Here is a 22330-nt window from a genome sequence, read left to right on the forward strand (position 1 = left end):
TCTATGGTGTTCTGGGCCGACCACAATGATTTCAGTCTTGTCTGAGTTCAGTAATAAAGAATTACAGGTCATCCAAGTCTTTAGGTCCTTGAGGGAAGCTTGAAGTTTAGTTAGCTGATTTAAGTCATCCAGCTTCATAGATAAGTATAATTGGCTATCATCTGCATAGCAGTGAAAATTTACGAGTGTCTCCTTATATTACCTAAGGATGCATGTAAAGAGAGAACAGAATTGGACCAAGTACAGAACCTTGTGGAACGCCCTGCATGACTTTTTTGTGTGGGGAAGATTTATTGTTAGTGTGTACAAACTGAAATCGATCTGATAGATATGGTTCAAACCAGTTTAATGCGGTTCCTTTAATGCCAACTCGATGCGCTAGTCTTTGTAGAGGGATGTGTTGGTTGATAGTATCAAATGTTGCACTAATGTCCAATAGAATAAGTATGGAGAGAAAGCCATTGTCAGATGCAGTAAGGATGTCATTTGTAACTTTAACAAGAGCAGTTTCTGTGGTATGATGGGTTCTAAATCCTGTGTAGAAAATCACAGAGCTGGTTAGCGACTGAGCGACAGAGCTGGTTAGCGACTACTTTCTCAAGGATCTTAGACAGAAAGGGAAGGTTGGATATGGGTCTATAGTTGGCTAGAATGTCTGGATCAAGAGTAGGCTTTGCCACCAATATGAATCTTACCAGTCTGGGTGAACTGGGTGGTGCAGGGGAACCTTCAGACGCTTGTAGAGGATGGAGCGTTGTCTTTGCAGGTGGATTTGCAGGCGGATTTAAGAGCAAGCTAAAGACTTTAAGAGCAAGCTAAAGACTCAGTTCTTTAAGGAACACTTCGGCATCTATTACGATGCATGCACTTACGACAAGATGGTGTCTTCTTAGACGGAGCTTTCTTATTTAAAAAATAAACAAACACAAAGTGTGTCAAATCACACTTAGGCTGAATATCCTGGACTGTGGAGGACAAATAATACATATTTTTTTTACATGTGATATCAATCAAACAGCTAACTCTTCTGTCCTCGTTTGAGTTTCAGACCGAGTCAGCTGAATGCTTCACTCAAAACTTTATTTAAATCCTACAAACTTTATTGACAATTAGAGCAACAACAACACAGAGAGATATTATTAGGTGCTAAACTCATCTCACTCATGGTGCACCATCAACCAGAACATCACCTGTGAAAACTATCAAAACTGGGAGACCAAACAACATTAAAAAATAATAAAAACGCCAAAAACACGCATATAAAACACACCCAACCACAGTTAGTGAAGGAAACCTCCAAATTAAAATGGTATCCCATCCCCAGCGTGTGGTGTTAAATGCAGCAAACATGTCAGCATGTCAGATCATTATTGGGATGTCGGGAAAAAGCAGAGGACACGAGAAATCCGGCAGGATCCGGCACAAATTAAGCCCTAATAAGATTAAGATAAGATTCTTATTATACCTTATTATCTTATCAGAACCTTCCAGCTCCCTGGCGATCTCCCTCCAGCCAGCTGCCACTTTATTGAGGTTCTTGTATTGAAATGTGTCAGGGTTTGACACTTCCCTCCAGTTTGAGTTTCAGTTCTGTCCCTCCTGTTTCCCATTTGCCCTGATAATGTCTGCACCTGTGTCTCGTTATCCCCTGTGTATATCTGGTCTTGTCATTCCTTTGTTGCCTGTCGGTCCGTACTGTTCTTCCCTCCATGTGCTCCTGGTTTTCGATCCCTGTATACGTGAGTTAATCTTGATCCTGCCAAGCCGCGCTTTTGTTTTTTGCCTTCATGGAATAAACCCTTGTGTTTTTTGAGAACTCCTGCCTCCAGCCTCCCTCTCTCTCCTGCGTTTGGGTCCTCACCTTACCCCACACGTGACAGAATGGACCGACCAGCATGGACCCAGCAGGAGAGAGTGCATCGGCCCCTGCTCCGGTGATGGTCCCGGACCCCCCGCAGCCAGCACCTCGAACCCGGGTACCCCCGCAGCAAGCGCCTCGGACCCGGGTACCCCCGCAGCCAGCGCCTCGGACCCTGGTACCCCCGCAGCCAACGCCACAGACCCGGGTCCCCACTCAGGCAGCTCCGAGGATCCTCTGCCCCTGTTCCGGCTCCCCGCATCCTCTCTGCCCCTGTTCCGGCGCCCCGCATCCTCTCTGCCCCTGTTCCGGCGCCCCGCATCCTGTCTGCCCCTGTTCCGGCGCCCCGCATCCTGTCTGCCCCTGTTCCGGCGCCCCGCATCCTGTCTGCCCCTGTTCCGGCGCCCCGCATCCTGTCTGCCCCTGTTCCGGTGCCCCGCATCCTGTCTGCCCCTGTTCCGGCTCCCCGCATCCTGTCTGCCCCTGTTCCTGAGGCGGTCCCGCCGCCCATCTCTGTTCCTCTTCCTGAGGCGGTCCTGGATGGATCTGCCCAGCCCCGAGAACGGCCCTCTGGCCGGTGTGCCTGGTCCCGAGTCTGGCTCCGGGGTTGGCCCTCCAAAATGACTCTCCGGTTGGCCCGGCCCCGTCGGCGTCCTCCGGAACTCTCTCGCCGGTCTGCCCGGCCTCGAGGACGGCCCCCGGAATGCTCTCGCTGGTCTGCTCGGTCCCGAGGAAGGCCCCCGGAACTTTGGCCGTGTGTGGCTTGGTAGCTTAACTAAGACGTGGGTTTTGCAGAACTGCTCTGCTCAGAATCCACTCTTTAGTAGGGATTTCATATGGATCCAAACCGTTAATAATCATTATTTTCTCCATATACCAGTCCTTGGCTTCCTTGTTTAAGGTACCGTATTTTCGCGACCATATGGCGCACTGTGTGGAAAGGCGCACCCTCAGTTTTGTGTGTCATTTTTGGTTTTAAAACACACATATGGCGCACCGACCCAAAAGGCGCCGTCTACGGAGACGGAGCTGCACACGCGCGCGCTGCAAAACACACACGCGCTAAAAATACAGCGGAAGCAAAACTTAGTTTGATATTTTATTTCACTTTTCACATCAATCAAACCCTTCAAAGGTTCATATTCTGTTTCTGCATTAAAGAATTAAAAAAAACCACCGGGTTGCTGCACAAACCTGTCTCAGCCACTGATCATCTCCTCATCCATCCAGCCCTTTTCATTTCACTCTGGCTGGAAAAGTCTCTTTAGGGAACGCTTTTCTTTTAAAAATCCCGACCGCGGCGGTCCCGGGTCCCGCTCCCCGTCTGCTCCCTCGCGCTGGACCGGGTCCGCTCCCCGTCTGCTCCCTCGCGCTGGACCGGGTCCGCTCCCCGTCTGCTCCCCCGCGCTGGACCGGGACCCGGGACCCGGGTCCCGGGTCCCGCTCCGCCCCCCCCCCCCCCCCCGCGCTGGTCCCGCGGCGGTCCCGGGTCCCGCGTCCCGGGTCCCCCGCGCTGGACCCGCTCACACACGCGCTGTCGGGGATCCGGTACTGGGTTGTATCTGACAGGAGCTCCGTTAATTCAGCTGCGCCAGTCCGAATTTCCAGACCTGTCTCGGCTTCTTGATCATCATCCCTTCATGCAGCCCCCTCTTTTCATTCACCCTTATAATGACTCCGGCTGGAAATGTCTTATGCAAAGTTTTTCTTTTAAAAATCACCACAGTTTCTGTCCATCAGCTGCGCCAGGCCAGCGCCACATAAACCAGTAAGTGTGTGTCGCGCCGCGAACACACACGCGCATGTCGGGATGCGGTACCGGGTTTGTAACCGACAGATTTGGCTGCAAATTTCGGAGGGTGAAGCTGATCTGACCTGAGACAGACCCCAGAAATCCCTTCTCGTAAAGCGGCCAGGAACCAGGTGATCGGACCGCTTGGGGAACCAGGAAGTCGGCTGCAGCAGCGCGCATCACCGCGCTGCTCCAGCCGCTGCTTTAACCGGGGAAAGTCACCGGGGATGCGGCGATCGGACCCCGCAAACCCACGGCAGGTGCTTCCTCGGTTCCCGACATGCAAAACACACGCGCGCTGCAGAACACACACACACAAGTGTGCTTATTTAAATAGAGCGGAGAAAAACTTAGTTTGATTGTATTTTATTTCACTTTACACATCAAGCAAATCCTTAAAAGTCTTCATCATCTGTTTCCGCATTAAACAGCTCAGTGGAGTCTCATTCACGTCGCAACTCACGGGGGCTTCACCCGCCCCCTTCTCCCTTTACCGTTCTCATGGTGGCCAGCCTTACATTACCGTAATTCAGGTAATAGACACGGCGCACCGTTTCAAAAGGCGCCCGGCACATTTAAAAAAAAAAAAAAAAAAAAAATGTGCGCCTTATGGTCGCGAAAATACGGTATCTCGGTAAATTCCAGTTCCTTTCCGGGATTTTAACATCTTTTTTTGCGTTCCGTCTGTTCACTTGGTGCTACTACACTGCTACTACACTGCTGTTTGTTTACACTCACGAGGCTGCCAACACGGCCGCCGCGTCCCAGAATGCACCTTGGTGACCAAGCCCTATCATAAGAACGCATCCCACGTAGGGACGATTTACTCATCAGCCAATCACATGAAGCCATTCAAACCACTATGTGATGTGAATTTCAGTCACTTTAAAATGGCTTCCAGCCGGGACACCGGAGCAATAGGTGGACCATGTAATGTAATATGTTTGGCTACTTAATCCCCTTGTTTGCTATGAGAAGTTGAACTACCAAAATAAAGATGGCTAGAATCTTGCTGAGGTCATCCAATGGAAATCAGTCCATTTGAGGGGAATGATAATAAATAAATTGTGATGGGAAGGAAAAAATATAAGTGAATAATAAATAAGTCTATAAGTAAACTCATAAATTCTGTCTCTATAAACTGATGAAATTTTCTACAAGAAACTTCTGCCCGCTGACCATTTTACTTTGGAGGTTTCTTTCTCTAACTGTGGTTTTATGTGTGTTATATGCGTGGTTTTACTGTTTTTTAAAAATGTTTTATTGTTTAGTCTCTCAGTTTTGATAGTGTTCACAGGTGATGTGGTTTCTGGTGCACCATAAGTAAGATGAGTTTAGCACCTAATAATATATCTCTGTTGTTGCTGCTTCAATTGTTAATAAAGTTTGACTTGTACGATTTAAATAAAGTTTTGAGTGAAGCTGTCAGCTGATTCTGTCTGAAACTCAAACGAGGACAGAAGAGTTAGCTGTATGATGAAAATCCATGTATAAACTATTATTTGTCCTCCACAGGCCAGGACAAATACAAAACAGGGAAACATGAAGGAAAAATGCTGCAAAGATGCTGATTTGTGCATTTGAGAGTCATCATAAACACGCCTAAATGTGATATGACACACTTTGTATGTACAAATAATTAATCATAGATAGAAAGCTGTTGTATTGTTTTAGGAACTGTGTTGTGGTCCGATGATAAATTCATAGACGAAGTTATCATCCAGCTTTTGCTCTTTGTTTATCAACTCAATGTCCAATAAAGTTTGTTGCATACATTTGAAAAATGTTCTTTTTTTGTGCGGGAAAAACTTGCGTTTGTACCCTAAACCCTCGGGGGGTCTTTTTTTCTTTAGCTCTAAAAAATAAATCTAGTTTTTGAATGGTTCTCAAAACCCTGATCTAATATCTGATTTCCAGTTAAGTGTGGAAATACAGTCCAATACAATATAGACTTCTTAGAGCAACATTTCTTGTCTTATTTAGATAATGCTGTAAATTGGCACAATTCAAAGAAGGCAAATTAAATAAACATTTTTTGTATCTTAAAACTCCCAGATCACTGAAAATCTAGTATAATTTTCACAGACTACTTAGGGCCTGATTTACTAAGATCCTAAATAGAGAGTACTAAATTGCGTGTGCACTGAAAAAGTTTGCACGTGCTGTTGTTGTGTGTTTTGCGGGTGATCAACTAAGAACCCTTGCGCAATTGATAACAGGTGCAAACCACAGTATTTAAATGAGGTGTTGCGTGTCTTACGGTTTGCGCCATGGAGAGTCTGGATGGAAAGCAGGATAGTCGCAAGCGCAAAATGAAATTTGACGAGTTGGAGTTAGAGATATTAGTGGAAGAGGCAAATAAACACATTCATGAGCTACAGCAAAGAAATTTAAACATTACCAAAAGAAACGCAATATGGGAGAAAATCTGCGATATAATAAATGCAGTTGGTAAGACAAAAAGAACGGCAGATGAGGTTAAAAGAAGGTGGCAAGATATAAGGCGAAGAACTAAAGAAAAAGTGGCCTTTAATAAAACTTCGGCAAACAAGACAGGTGGAGGGCCTGCGCAAGAGATGCCTCTAACCAGCATTGAGCAGCAGCAGGTGCACCTCACCTTCTGCGAGGAGCAGATAACTGGGATACCGGGGTATGACGCTAGAGCCAACTGCAGAACAGGCGCACAATAAGAAACACTTTTTTCTTCATGAAAACACGTGATTTATTTATTATCACAAATAAAAAAATGAATGCCTCCCAGGCAGGTATGGTGTTACTCCTGCTTGTGACCGGCTCCAAATAACCCCTAACTCATTCAACAGCTCCAAGATGGAATCGCTAGATAGTCGATATGTTTCAACTATCTGGTTTTCATTCATTCCAAAGTTCCAAGTCCGAAAGACTCTCTCTCTGTGCGTATTCTTTGATTTTGGCGATGTCGCCTCCTTGCCACAACAACAGCAGCCATCGGTGCGTAATGCTGGGCAGATTAGCACCTTCCTTTCGAACGTATTAAATACAGACGCAATCACAATCCCCGCAATTACTTTCAGGCTTGGTAAATCTCATTGCGTATGGTAAATGAACCTATTTGCATTTTCCCCTCCCAGTATTTAGCGCTTTCTGGCGGGTAGGCCCCATATTGATTATTCATCAGGGCAAAAGTACTAAATGAACAGCGTGTGCTATTTTGCTCATTTGAGAGACGCAGTCGTCTTTGCACGCTGTTAGTAGATTAGCTTGCACATTGGTTTGCGGGTGATGTCAAGTTTGCACACGTTTTTACGCACGCAAACCTTTAGTAAATCAGGCCCTTAATACAGTTTTGTAAACTATTTGTATTTTGCATTTGATTCAATGTTTTGGTGCATCTGAATGTGTCTGTATTTGATTACAGTTTTGTGTTTATAATGACCTTGTTTGAATAAGTAGGCTATATGAATAATATTTGCATATCATTGTGATTGATTAAGCATTAGCTCCATGCCATTTCAGTGATGCTGATGTCATTTGGCTACTATAATGGTAAATAATGCAATTTCAAGTCGATAATTGCATCTTTAATATTTAAAATTCAAATTTAATCTCCAAATTAAGTACAATTGAAATAAGTAACATTCACTATTCATTACTTTTCTGAGATGGAGGGGGGTGTTGGAGGCTGGTTATTCTGCTAGAGGACTTTGGGACTAGTTAGTAGTCGTGTCAATCCTTAAAAGCACTGGAGTCAATCCTCCAATAGTGTAGAAATAGCGGTAGTGCAGTCGCCACACATATTTGATCTCAGCTGATTGATGAAACATTTATAGTGAGTTCAACATAAGACATCCACTTCTTTGTGTTATTGTGCTGCAGTTGAAAACAAGCTCATATGTAAACTAAGCAGCTGAACCAGGATGGTGCTGATTTTTTACAACTCACGCAAGATGACTAAATTACCAAGTTTTTTTTGGTCTTGATCTCGGTTTTGAGCTGAACTAGTCTTGGTCTTGATACTCTCTGGTCTTGGTAGTGTCTGGTCTCGGTTTAGGCCGTCTTGACTACAAGTCTATTAGGCTCTGGCATCCGGATACCTAAGATAAGTCTGAGGTATTGTTTGGGTATCGAACACTGCTCAACATTAGTTTGTGTTTGCTTGTAGCCAAGCAAAAGTGACTTGTACAGAGTGAGTCCCGCCTCTTGCCCTGGGACATCTAGTAAACGCAGCTGTGTAACCAAAAAAAACCAAAAAATAACCAAACAGAAACTAAACCGGGTAGGACAATAGAACAATAGATGTTATTCAACTTGATTGGGTGTAGGCAATGCACAAATCTACGCTTCTGTTGAACCACATTCCTTTCTTATGCATGTGGTGTTGAACCGTCTCAAAGACGGACAAATTCTCACGACGTCGTGCACCGCCCCCCTATCGATAACTGATTTCAGGAACATGTTACACCCACTATCTACTTCTTGAGTATCAAAATATGCAAGAAAAAGTATAAATAAAACTTCCAGTGACGGATTCTACACTGCCTGCAGTCCCCGCCTCTGTGTAGCGACGGACAGGTGATGGGGAGGTGCAGGTGGAGGAGCGTGGGGAGGAGCAGGCACAGAGACGTGGGTCAAACTGACAGGCAGGAGGAGGAGCAGCAGGAGAGAGGATGGAAACAGTCTGTGGATGTACAAGTCGAATGACATTTCTCAGAAACCATGCATAATTAATCTTCTGATAAAGATTTCAGGTTTCTTTTTTTTTTTTGTCTGTAAATATTTGACACTGACTAGATGCCACTAGAAATTTCAGTCGTATCGTCTCATTTATTCACAACTGCAGCTGTGCAACGAAGGTGTCCAGAGAGAGCAGGTACAGTACAACATTCACTTTTGTTCATGAGGAGCTGAATCTCTGAAGTGCATGGGATTTTTTTTTGTTTGACTAATCGGGCTGTTTTATGGTATTTTTGGAAAACTTTGGAAAACAAATCAGAACATGGTCTAACTTTTCAGCTTTGTCAATTATTTCTTCAATTCAGACATAAGGACTAAGTTTGGAAACTTTACTAATTTTAAACTGTAAATGTAATGTTTTATTTTTGCCATACTTTTTGCTGTGGTGACCTTTTATAACAATGTAAGTGTAGTTTTTTTAAATCTAATAATCTACTGTAAGACGTTAACATGCAGGACACCATGTGTATTTTTCAGTTGTCTGTTTCCTTCCTGGTAGTTCTTCGCCGCTTGAAACCAAACACATGATGGCAGAAAAGCCTTTAACCGACTGGAGCAGCAATCTGTGTGACTGCTTTGAAGATGCCAGTACCTGTAAGAGTAAAACAATAGAATAAAATAAAGAAAAGGCCTTACGATCAGCCAAGGTCACTGATCACTCTGCATCTCCATATCCTTTTCAGGCTGCTATGGTTTCTGGTGCTGCCCCTGCCTCGCCTGCACCGTCTCCAGCAGATTTGGAGAGAACTACTGTCTGCCCTTGTGCGATGCGTTCTCCCCTGCTATACTCACTCTCTGTGGAATACCTTGTTTTGCTCCTCCTGCAGGCTTGTCTCTCAGATCCTCCATTCGCAACAGATATGGTATCAAGGTACGGCCAGTACTGGAGTTGAGGGGGGATGAGGGGGGATGGCATCCCCCCTGAAAGAAAAACGGTCCAAATCATCCCCCCTGTAAAACTGCCATCCCCCCTTTCCATCCATTATGTCATTTCATCAATGAATGTGGTTTTACTGCTATTTCAACATTTAGAGTCATCACCAGAAAAATAACACCAGAAAAATAACTTATTTGACAATTTTCACCTGTTTCAAGTAAACTTTCACTTGAAATAAGTAGAAAAATCTGCCAGTGGGACAAGATTTATTTAAATTTTGTTCCATTGCCAGATTTTTCTACTTATTTCAAGTGAAAATCTACTTGAAACAGGTGAAAATGGTTCTTTTTTCCAGTGATGAGTCTTGTTTTAAGTGTAATGAGATTTTTTTTTTACTAAAATGAGACATTTTGACTAGAAATAGGACAAATATTCTGTATTCTGTATATATTTTGAGTTTTTGCAGTGATCCATTTTACTTATCCTGTGAAAGACAGAGGCATATTGATAAGTTCAGAAAACTGTTTTTTATTGTTGTGTTTTGATGTATTTGATGTAAGCCCAGTGGATATTTAAAGCTTAAATATTGGTCTGTGCTATTATTTTTAATATATTATATTATTTGTAATCAGCACAAATTATCTGTCCCCATATGATAAAATCCACCATCCCCCCTGATTTTTTTTTTACAACTTGAGTACTGGGTACGGCGCTTGAGACACTGATATGATGATGATTTACAAGTGAAACTAAAAAAAGTTCAACTTTGATTTCATGTGCTTGTTTGCAGGGTTCAGTCTGTAAAGACATCTTTGCTTCCTGTTTCTGCGTGTGGTGTAACTGGTGTCAGATGCACCGGGAGTTAAAACATCGCAGGAAAATCCCCACTGTCATCGTGGCTACGCAGCCTCAAAACATCATCAACGTGCACGCTGCTCCTACGATGAATGTACTTCATAGCCCACCTCCCACTTTTGTGAACCAACCAGGAGTCTTCATGGCTCAATACTGACAGCTGTGATGCTGCTTTTGTTCCTATGTATCTTTTGATCTCATTAGTGTCAAGTTTCAGTTTTACTTTTACTGTATGGTGACATTTGTAGCAACAATGACAATGTTTGGGCTTATTTTCTCGCTCGCTCTCTCTAAGCGAGGGAGAGATAAAAAGCTATAGCGAAATCCTATTATTCACGTGTTTATCAACTTCATTTTACTCATCCATCGTCTCTATTGGCCTCTTAATTTTAACGGTCACGAGGATTTGCTGGAGTCCAGCCCAGCTCTCTTCCTGCTGGGACAGGCTCCCAATGAATTGATCAGGCAAATGTTGACTAACAACCACACATGCTGATTTCATTCCCAATGAGACATTTAAAATCAATATGTGAAAAATATAAGATACAAATAAATACTTTGCCATGTCAATTTTTGTCTTGCCAGTTGCAACCTCCTGCCAGTAGAGGGAGACGCATCCCTACTTTCAACGCACTCGGTTCAGAGTGACGTCAGAAATGTGTTTGTTCTTTATTTCACTACATTTGTGTGGCAATTATAAAACTGAAAAAATCCCCTTAAAATTATCTAATTTCCATAAACAAATGCTCCTTTCCTGGTCTTTAATCTATAAACACAACTACTCCCCCCACAGATACTACATCTGGAACAATAGAGACATATTATATAAACACAAATCATTGTTCTTCGAAAACTGGTTCGTCCATGGAATTTATCTGGTTAAGCAGCTCCTCAACCCAAACGGCACTTTAATGTCATACTCAGAACTCCTAGACAAGTATAGTATTCCTATACCACCAAAGGAATACGCTATAGTTTTTGATGCTATACCTTCTAGTGTCTTAATGCTTCTTAGGAATTCATCTGAACTGACTTTACTGCCATTGGATCCTGCTGTTACTAGTGTTGGTCAGATATGTTTCTCCTCTAAAAAGAGCAATAACAACCGTGATATACATGCCTTATTTCAAAGAGAAGTAGTCTGTGTTCCAAATGTAGTCTCTTACTGGAATAACTTCACTTCAGATCTGAACTGGAAGAAAATCTGGTGTTTGCCCTCTAAATATCTGATAATAAATAAGGTTAAAGAAGTGACTCTGAAAATGATTCATCGTTTTTATCCTTGCAAGGTATTTCTACAAAGATACAAAAAGGACATTGATGTGGTCTGCTCATTTTGTAAACTGTCTGCAGAAGACTTATGTTATTTATTTTGGTCTTGTCCCATCTCATGTATTTTTTGGCAAGATATCTGTTCACTAATTTCACATCATATTGACTCTGATTTCTCCCTCTCATATGAAAATGTATTGTTTGGATTCTTTTCTTACACCTCTAGCATATTTTTACTTATACCACTACAGTCACTCTGCTGTAGATTTTTCTGACATTGGTATATTTATATATTTTCTTGTACATAAGGAGACATGCCCTGTTCATTTTTATTCTACTTTATTCTTGTTCTATTTGAGATTTTCAACGTCTTGCTGCTCAGTTGTCCTGCAATTGCCCCTCGGGGATGAATAAAGTTTTCTGAATCTGAATCTGAATGAAAGCAAATCAATTTTACATCATCAATTTAATTTTGTTACTTGCAAAATTTCATATTCACAAATCGAAATTCTCTAATCACATACCATCTTTCCCGGCCTTTAAAAATGAATTCAAACAATACATTGCAACAATCCAATATTCTAAAAATAGAAAAGCCATCCAAACCACTGAGTTATGTACTAGGTATAGCTTTTTTTGAACTGATCTATAATTTCTGTCTGTGACTAATCCCCTGGCATCAACTGTTCCTATGTATGTCTTGTTTGTTTTGTAATGTACTGTTGACAATTTGAAATAAAGAAGTGTGAAAAAAAACAAAAAAAAAACTACATTTGTGTGAACTCTCTGTCTTAAATGAATCGATAAATGAACTATTTTTTACTGCTGTGTCTCAAATCATCATTCTGTTTCATGTGAAATACAAGATGTAGGATGTAATGGAAAAATCAGTTAGCACTACATAAAGAGAATTTAATATTGACTGAATTAATAATTTTGAATATTAGGAAAGACAAACCATTTACAGAATTCATGAAGGTACAGCTCATGCCCTTTTTTCTTTCGGGGGGGGGGGGGGGGGGGGGGGGGATGATTGCTTATACATGCCTCGTACCTCTGAAATGAAATAACAGTCAGAATGAAACAAAGTAAAAAAAAAAATCACTTATTTGGTACTGTAAACATTTGACCTGCGAATTTAAACTTTTCTTCTTGAGTTAATCAGGAACAAAAATAAACTCTTGTAACTTCAAGTGTTCACATGCTCTTATATGCCTCTGCTATCATTTGGTCAACTCTTCAAAACCTGCCTACCTTTCTTTTAAAGTTACTGGGTTTTGATTTATGCCTGGGTTTTAAGAGAAAGCCTTGAGATCAACAAGACAAGCAGAACATTGTTTGCCAAATAAGTTTTAGAATTAACTGTTGATCAGATTGAGAAAATCATCCAGAGCATCGTGTAGTTCAGGATGTTTCCTTCGTCAGTTATATGAAAACTTCAAAAATATTAGTCAGATTTTCAAAAAAGTGATTAGAAATTAATACAGACTGTGATTTCTTGTTGGGATCTATAACTAGGGGGATAAGGGGATTTTATATTTCTCGGTTGTTTTATTTCAATAAAGAACATGACAAATATGTGTGTGTGTGTGTGTGTGGGAGGGGGGGGGGGGGGGGGGTGTATACACACAGTGCTCAAAACATACATTTTAAGTATCTCTTAGCAAATGTGTTGTAGTTTGAGTGAAAAGCAGCTCACTGTCAGGAGTGATTTATGGTGAAAACGTGGGAAAACGTTGGTTATCAGCTGCACCACAACGTCAATAGTCTGCAGCTTCAGCTCTGCATGGTAGCAGACATGCAAATATAAAGGCCTTTAAAATAAATGTTGAGGCCTTGACTCTGATTTATGAGTCGAAATGCGTTTATTGTGCAAGTTGAGTTTGAGTCAAGTTACATGTCTTTAGAATTAGGGCACAAGTTGGATTCAAGTCGGATTTGAGTCTGAGTTCAGGACTTGAGTGCTAGAAATCTGGGGGAAAAAAATCATTTGTAAAGCATTTACTAGATTATAGGAAAATATGAAATTATCTGCTCACCAACAGACTGAAATGAATTAAACAGCCGTTTCTTTGGCAACATTAGGTCGACACGGTTCAAGAAAGTGAGAAAAACTTTCCAAGATTTTGACAGCTGTGCCAAACTGCATGAAAGAGCAGCCACAGCTCTGTGTAGAGCTGTGTGTCATCACCTGCTCTCTAGCATGTCATAACAGACTTACATTAGATGTCTCAATATGACGAGTAAAGCTCTAATAAATGACAGCCAGCTCTAACTGGGAGGACATTTCCATCGAGGAACAAAAAGATTCCCAGTTTGAATTTTGGCTTTTTAAAGCAGGTGTCGAAAATGGACAAACTGTTTTTCCTTCTCACGTTACTGTTCGAAAGTCGCCCTTCTGTCAGTTGACATTTGTGTCTGTAGGTACTTCAGTGTTTGTCAGGCTTCAGGTGTTGTAAACGTCACCGGTCCTTCTCAGCTGGATGTTCTTGTATTAACTGTTAGATCCGGGGAAATCTTTAAAATCCTTCACGACAAACCGTGAGCAAAGTATTGAAAACTCAAATCAATCAGAATAATAGAAGGATAAATATCAATGAATTCTGATGACAAACATTTAGATGAACACAATTACAAGAATAAAAATATTAGTCCTTGTTTTCAAAGAAATCAGTGACTTTTACATTCCACAGGTTTTTGGGTCTTCAATAACAGACTTCAGAAGCATGTTGCACCTATTATTTACTCATAACTGGGTCAAAGTTGTTGTGCCCGACCATATGCCCATCTGAACTTATAAAATGTATGAACATTTTGTGATTATGAATTCCAGCAAAGCCAGACCCGGCCTCCCCCCTGGAGTTTATGGCCCGGCTGCTATCTTCTCGCTCAGGCCAATTTATGACCCTGGTGGCCTGGTTCGAGATGGCCTGTATGTGACCCACGATACGGCTCCAGATCAAAGCAGGACAGGAAGGTTTCTGCCAGGGAAAACAGACTTCCTTGGGGTTTTATGACACCTAAGCAGGGGTCGGGATGCAGCGGAGCCCAAAACCAGACCTCAAAATGGTACTGCTTCTTTGAACCCCCCCTTTTCCGCTTTAATGTGCTTCATAAAATGGCGCTGTTGCCTGAACTACAACCCCCAGCATGCCTTGCGGGGGGGGGGGTGGCGCCTACAAGCGGCGCTCATCCAATCGCAATGAGGCACCGATGACGTCACTGCAGCGCGCGTAGGATCAAAACCCCTGCCGCTGCTCCTTTCTCCGCTCTCTTCCGATCACCCTCTCATCCGAGCTGGATCGTTTGGCTCTGGGCCAAGATCCCATCTCCCTTTCTCCCCCCGGCTGGGGGGAGGTGTAAGGCCCCATCGGGCCGCTCCGGTGGACCTGCAGCCCGTTGAAGCCGCGGTGCACGGAGCCGCCCCCATCAGCTCCCGGTCTCAACTTTTCATCCAGAGTCCTGCTTCACGTGTCCCCGGTCCCTGGGAGCTGGAAAGGGGGGGGGAAGCCGCTCCGAAGCTCGGCCCCGGCCCAGGGTGAGACCCGTTCTTCTTTCCTAACCTCTCTCTCTGCTCTTAAAACTTCACCTGAAAGGACCTGTGGACAGCCTGCCCCGCGCAGAACCGAGACGCATCCCGCTGCCCGTCCCGGGGCCACGCGCTCAGGCCGACGGGCACCAGCACTCAGAAGAAGTAGACTGGCCCCGCGCGCCCCCGAGACGACGTGATAGCCTCCGGACCGGAGCTGGAGCGCCGGCTGCTTCAGCTGTACCCCCGTCCTCTCGTGATTCCAGAGTCAGGAGGAGGAGCGGGAGAGGCGGGAGGACTCTCTGGGATCGGACTCCGACCAAAGACCCGGCAGGAACCCCTGATCGGCACCCGGAGACCCGAGGAGGCGTGAGGTTTTGAGACCTGGGTGTATGAGTTTAACTGGGAGTGTTACAGAGCTAAATCTGTGTTCAGAGCTGAGATTACACTACCATCATTATAAGGACTGTTTTCATTAATTTGTAGTCACTACTTTCTGCTAGTCATTCATGTTTTAAAGCGCTGTTTTCTGCAGTTGATCACGGTTTAACACCGGGATCACCATCCGTTCTAATTGCACGTGGCCAAGAGGGCGCGTCCATCTTTAAAAGACCACAGGAGCCCCGTTTGAACTGTAGATGTTCTGTATCTTCGTTATTATTGCTTGATTTCTTTTCTTTTTCATTCCATGCATTTAACGTTTATGTTTCATTTTATTGATTGTTGTTTTTCTAGTTAATTAATTGTTTTATGGATACTTAAGCCATTTCTGCCATCAGATTTATTTGGGTGTTGCGTTTATCATCTTTTGACACCCGTATGTAAATAAATTCTGATTGATTTCTTTATGAGTGGTTGTGTTATTTCATGCAAGATTTGGTCACAAATTGATTTGTTTAAGCAGAGCCTAGTGTTCGGATATCACGCCTTCACTGTTATTCTGTAAGATTTGCTGTTCTGCAGGATAATTCAAATCATAATGAGACTGATTTTCTGCTGTTAGTTATCGAATTCCACCGGAAGTAAGGCCCCGGCGGTGGTGCCCCTACGAGAATTATCATTTTTGATAATACAATTTGATAAATAGTCAACTTTATTAATTATTAATAATTCTTTAATAGAATTATCATTAGCCTTGATAACTGGACAGCCAAGCTACCTTGAGTTGCACAACATAAATGGCGCCCCAGCGTGAGGCTCTCTAATAACATAAATGGCGCCCCAGCGTGAGGCTCTCTCGAAGCGATATTTGTGACCAGTTTGTATGAAATAACAGAACATTAATTTTGATCGGGAAAGAAAATATTTTTATTTTTCTTCCCCCCCTCATTATCTGATTCCTACGATTTTAAAACCTCCCGGTTCTAATGGCAACCTCGCCTCACTAAGGGTTGGTTGCTTTGTTAAGTTCTTTAATTTTATTAATTTGAACTTTTATTTTTCATCACACGATTATTAATCTTGTGATTGATTTCCTCTGCAACCTTACTTCACTGAAGGTAATGGTTGGGTTTGCTTTAAGTTCTGTTAATTTTATTAACCTGAACTTTTTCTATCACTCAATTTTGGTGAATCTGTTTGAGTAATTTCCTCTTGCAACCAGGTTCCATGGAAACTAATGGTTGACTTAATTTCTTTAATTCTATTAATTGAACTGTTGCGGATTACCCCATGTGAGTTATTAATCTTCTCAGATTAATCTCTACTGTGTTTTAAGTTGAATCTTTAATTTAAAGTTATTTAAAGATTCCTCCCTTTTTATTCACTTTATTAATTCCTTTCAGTTGGTTCTTGCTTCTAAGGTTATAACCAATACCCCAGTCTCTCAGGGTTTGTTATCGGTTTAATTTCTTCTAATCTGGGTGATAACGTGAGCTGACTTCGTTAATAAGTGTAATCTCTTGCCAGAATCCCAAGCGAAGTGCTGGGGCCTGGACCGTGAGCTGAGGTGTGGTTATTAATGGCAGAGAGCTCATCGCAGTGGACGGAGAACCAGCAGAGGTGGACATGCAGGCTGATAGAGATCGACCGACAGGCAAGTCTGTTCTCAGGCTGGACCCAAAAGTGGTGAGCCCGGTCATCTCATCCCCTGAGCCCCCTGGTCAGACACCACCGTGAGTAAGCCAAAAATTAATTACCCGAAAGGAGCTGCGGCCCTTCCCAGTTTTCACTGTTACTGACGCTGAAGAAGCAGCTCAGCGTTTTCTTAAAGTAAACCAGAGGAGAACAGATCACGATTAACAACCAAGGCGCAGACGCCGTACCTCAGAGCGAGGGGGGTCCCATGTTTGACTTTTTTTTAGCAAAAGAACACTGAACAGCTGCATTACCTTGTATGCAGCGGCCCCCTCACAATTTTTCTGACCCAGAAGTGGAAGCCCGCTCCACACCTGAAAGGGGGGTAGGATACTTTGGGGCGTTAAAAAAAAATTCACGCCTACAAACAATTTCCAGGCTTCCATAGCCGACATAAGTTAATTTGTGTGTTTTTGTCTCCTAGCAATTAATCAAAGAGTGGTTAAATTGTTGGTTTTTGATTTTAGGTACAGTGTACATACTGAAACCTAACTAACCCCTCCCTTTATCTTTCATCTACCGCACTTTAAGAGTGATATCACTGTGTTAGGTAAATGAATGATGTTATTGCTTTGAATATGTTTTTCTTTTCATATTTTTGTGCATTGCTCGCCTAGTGGACTAACCAGGCTAGCCTCACGCCCCCAACCAGAGTTTATGACCACATGGACTGGTGCACCGTTGTTAGATTCGACAACCAGACCCTGCATTCCGGTTTTCGATTCGAAGGGGGGATGTTGTGCCCGACCATATGCCCATCTGAACTTATAAAATGTATGAACATTTTGTGATTATGAATTCCAGCAAAGCCAGACCCGGCCTCCCCCCTGGAGTTTATGGCCCGGCTGCTATCTTCTCGCTCAGGCCAATTTATGACCCTGGTGGCCTGGTTCGAGATGGCCTGTATGTGACCCACGATACGGCTCCAGATCAAAGCAGGACAGGAAGGTTTCTGCCAGGGAAAACAGACTTCCTTGGGGTTTTATGACACCTAAGCAGGGGTCGGGATGCAGCGGAGCCCAAAACCAGACCTCAAAATGGTACTGCTTCTTTGAACCCCCCCTTTTCCGCTTTAATGTGCTTCATAAAATGGCGCTGTTGCCTGAACTACAACCCCCAGCATGCCTTGCGGGGGGGGGTGGCGCCTACAAGCGGCGCTCATCCAATCGCAATGAGGCACCGATGACGTCACTGCAGCGCGCGTAGGATCAAAACCCCTGCCGCTGCTCCTTTCTCCGCTCTCTTCCGATCACCCTCTCATCCGAGCTGGATCGTTTGGCTCTGGGCCAAGATCCCATCTCCCTTTCTCCCCCCGGCTGGGGGGAGGTGTAAGGCCCCATCGGGCCGCTCCGGTGGACCTGCAGCCCGTTGAAGCCGCGGTGCACGGAGCCGCCCCCATCAGCTCCCGGTCTCAACTTTTCATCCAGAGTCCTGCTTCACGTGTCCCCGGTCCCTGGGAGCTGGAAAGGGGGGGGGAAGCCGCTCCGAAGCTCGGCCCCGGCCCAGGGTGAGACCCGTTCTTCTTTCCTAACCTCTCTCTCTGCTCTTAAAACTTCACCTGAAAGGACCTGTGGACAGCCTGCCCCGCGCAGAACCGAGACGCATCCCGCTGCCCGTCCCGGGGCCACGCGCTCAGGCCGACGGGCACCAGCACTCAGAAGAAGTAGACTGGCCCCGCGCGCCCCCGAGACGACGTGATAGCCTCCGGACCGGAGCTGGAGCGCCGGCTGCTTCAGCTGTACCCCCGTCCTCTCGTGATTCCAGAGTCAGGAGGAGGAGCGGGAGAGGCGGGAGGACTCTCTGGGATCGGACTCCGACCAAAGACCCGGCAGGAACCCCTGATCGGCACCCGGAGACCCGAGGAGGCGTGAGGTTTTGAGACCTGGGTGTATGAGTTTAACTGGGAGTGTTACAGAGCTAAATCTGTGTTCAGAGCTGAGATTACACTACCATCATTATAAGGACTGTTTTCATTAATTTGTAGTCACTACTTTCTGCTAGTCATTCATGTTTTAAAGCGCTGTTTTCTGCAGTTGATCACGGTTTAACACCGGGATCACCATCCGTTCTAATTGCACGTGGCCAAGAGGGCGCGTCCATCTTTAAAAGACCACAGGAGCCCCGTTTGAACTGTAGATGTTCTGTATCTTCGTTATTATTGCTTGATTTCTTTTCTTTTTCATTCCATGCATTTAACGTTTATGTTTCATTTTATTGATTGTTGTTTTTCTAGTTAATTAATTGTTTTATGGATACTTAAGCCATTTCTGCCATCAGATTTATTTGGGTGTTGCGTTTATCATCTTTTGACACCCGTATGTAAATAAATTCTGATTGATTTCTTTATGAGTGGTTGTGTTATTTCATGCAAGATTTGGTCACAAATTGATTTGTTTAAGCAGAGCCTAGTGTTCGGATATCACGCCTTCACTGTTATTCTGTAAGATTTGCTGTTCTGCAGGATAATTCAAATCATAATGAGACTGATTTTCTGCTGTTAGTTATCGAATTCCACCGGAAGTAAGGCCCCGGCGGTGGTGCCCCTACGAGAATTATCATTTTTGATAATACAATTTGATAAATAGTCAACTTTATTAATTATTAATAATTCTTTAATAGAATTATCATTAGCCTTGATAACTGGACAGCCAAGCTACCTTGAGTTGCACAACAAAGTCAACAGCTGATATTTCTTAAATGCTTATAGATTCAAAATAACCTATCTATTTATTTTTATTTAACCTTTATTTAACCAGGGAAATTATTGAGATGTATTGTAAAAGCTCTTTTTCAAGATTGTCCTGGCCAACACAGGCAGCAGTCAAGACTACAAGAGTTACAAACATATGTAATAACAACTATATAAACATAGAATATGAACATAAGCATCACAAAACAACCTCATCAAAATAATTTATGTATAAAGGCCTAAAATGACCATTCACTAAGGTTACAAAGGTCATTGTAGTCATGACTGTGATCAGTCATAACATCTACAGCCAGAAGTGGGTGTATGTAGAATATATAAAATCATATAATGAGACCAGATTCTTTAGGTTCAAGTGAGTTTGGAGATGATTCCAAGAGTAGAAAGCAGCATATTTAAATACGTTTCCCCCATCCCAGTTCAGACTTTAGGAACAGCAAAAAAAAAGAGGTTTGGAGGTGATGACTATGGCCCTGTCCCAATACTTCCCCTACCCCTACTTTTCAGCCCTACCCCTAAGTTTCTGCATAAAAATGCATTTTGATTACATTTCTAGCGAGAAATATATATTTTACTTTCATAATATTCACTCAGTGAATGTACATAATCACTCGTTTGCTCGTGCAACCATGCTGAGTGTTGTTTACTGTTAAATATATCCCTGCAGGGCAGCATTGACAATGTTACCTCACATCAAAATGTTTTTTTAATTTGCATTTTCATGCAATTTGTATATTTGCAAAAATAACTTTGTCTACTCTCCTTGTGCATGCATGAGTTTTCTACAGGTACAGTACACTGGCTCCCTACACAGTGCATAAATATGCACATAGGTGTGACAGGTGATTTTGAGTTCTGCTGAGATCGAGCATGTTGGAATAGGTGCTGTGATATACTGCTCATTTTTTGGACTTTTAAAATACATTTCGGGAATCTAAGAGGTTCAATAAATCCTAATTTCATTTAAACGTACGGTATTTAAAAGACACTAATTTCATGATTCAAAAAGTAATTGGTTGATGAATGAAATTAATATTTTGATGTTTAAATATTGTGTAAAAGGCGTTCAGAACAAAGTTTAAGATAAAAAGCGTTATCTTCCATTTATACACTTATAGATAGATAGATAGATAGATAGATAGATAGATAGATAGATAGATAGATAGATAGATAGATAGATAGATAGATTTATTATAGTACCCTTGGGTAAATTTGGTTCACAGTGAGTGCCTCATCATACAATCTAAAACCATACACTCAACAACACAGGATAATATAAAGTGACAACAGCTTTGGCTAAAAGAACAAAGAACAAGAAGGACGGCCCCAAGATAAGAATCAAAATAAGTTAAAACATCAGTAGACTAAAAACACAAAATATTAAAACCAAGCAAAAGGATAAAAAATGTGCCTTTTCATAAAAACAAGATAAAGGAAACAATACAAAACATAAATACAAAGTTATGTTGCAGTTCCCTCACTTATTAATGGCACTGATGGCTGCTGGTACAAAGCTATTTCTGTAACGTTTCGTTTTGCCAGCAGGTACCCTGAACCTCCGACCTGATGGGAGCAGCTGAAACTCACATTTAAGAGGGTGGGAGTTGTCTTTTAAAATGGAGCCAGCTATCCTCTGTAACTGCTTAGAAAACAGGGTTTCTGGCTGAAGCTGAGACTCTCCAATCAGCTTGCTCGACCATTTCACAATTTGGTTTAAGCAGTTTTTGTTTTTAAGGGACGCATTTCCAAACCATGAAGCAAGACAGAAAGATAAAACCGATTCTATAAAAGCACGATAAAACAAGGTCAGCATGGTCCTGGAAATGTTAAAAGAAGACAGTTTTCTCAAACAAAACAAGCGCTGGCGTCCCTTTTTGTACACAGCTTGACAGTTTTCCTCAAAGTTCAGTTTGTTGTCGATGACAGTTCCCAGATATTTATATGTGCTGACACACTCCACTGCCTGACCCTGTAAAACTGTAGCCTCTTGGTTGGGAGCACTGTTTTTACGAAAGTCAATGATCATGTCTTTTGTTTTAGAAATGTTCATTTGAAGAAAAGACGTACTGCACCAGTCAAGGAAATCATTGACAACTGGGCCGTGGCTCGTCTCATTGTTTTTCAGCAGGCTGACAATGACCGTATCGTCAGCATACTTATTACCTTACCTTATTATTACCTTATTACACTTATTACCAGATATGGTCTATTCCGGAGTTTACCAGGGATCTTTTGATCTATTGTGTAGTCTGTCTGCAGAGGGGCTACCTGGTGGGGGGTCTCTGCTGATGGGCTATTCAAAAAGCAGGAAATTACGTTCAGCCCTCTCACGTGAACTTAAATCACTTGACCACAAATCTTTTAATTATTTTCACCAGACACATTTTGCTATCACTACATTTGATGCAGTTAGATATTAAATGAGGGGAAAAAACGATGGATGGACTGATGAGTCGGTTCAGGTCTTGCTGTCATATTAATTACAGCAACATAGAAGTCCGGTGGGGGGTTGCTTTTAGGTTAGTATTTTAGTAAGGTATGTTTAAAAAGAAAAAAAAAAGCAAGTAGTATCAGTATTTTTTAGAGGACTTGGTAATAGATGTAAGATGTATTTTTTTTTATTCCTATTTTTTATATATGTTGAATGTTTT

Source organism: Cololabis saira, chromosome 11 (assembly GCF_033807715.1).
Source record: "Cololabis saira isolate AMF1-May2022 chromosome 11, fColSai1.1, whole genome shotgun sequence".
NCBI lineage: Eukaryota > Metazoa > Chordata > Actinopteri > Beloniformes > Belonidae > Cololabis > Cololabis saira.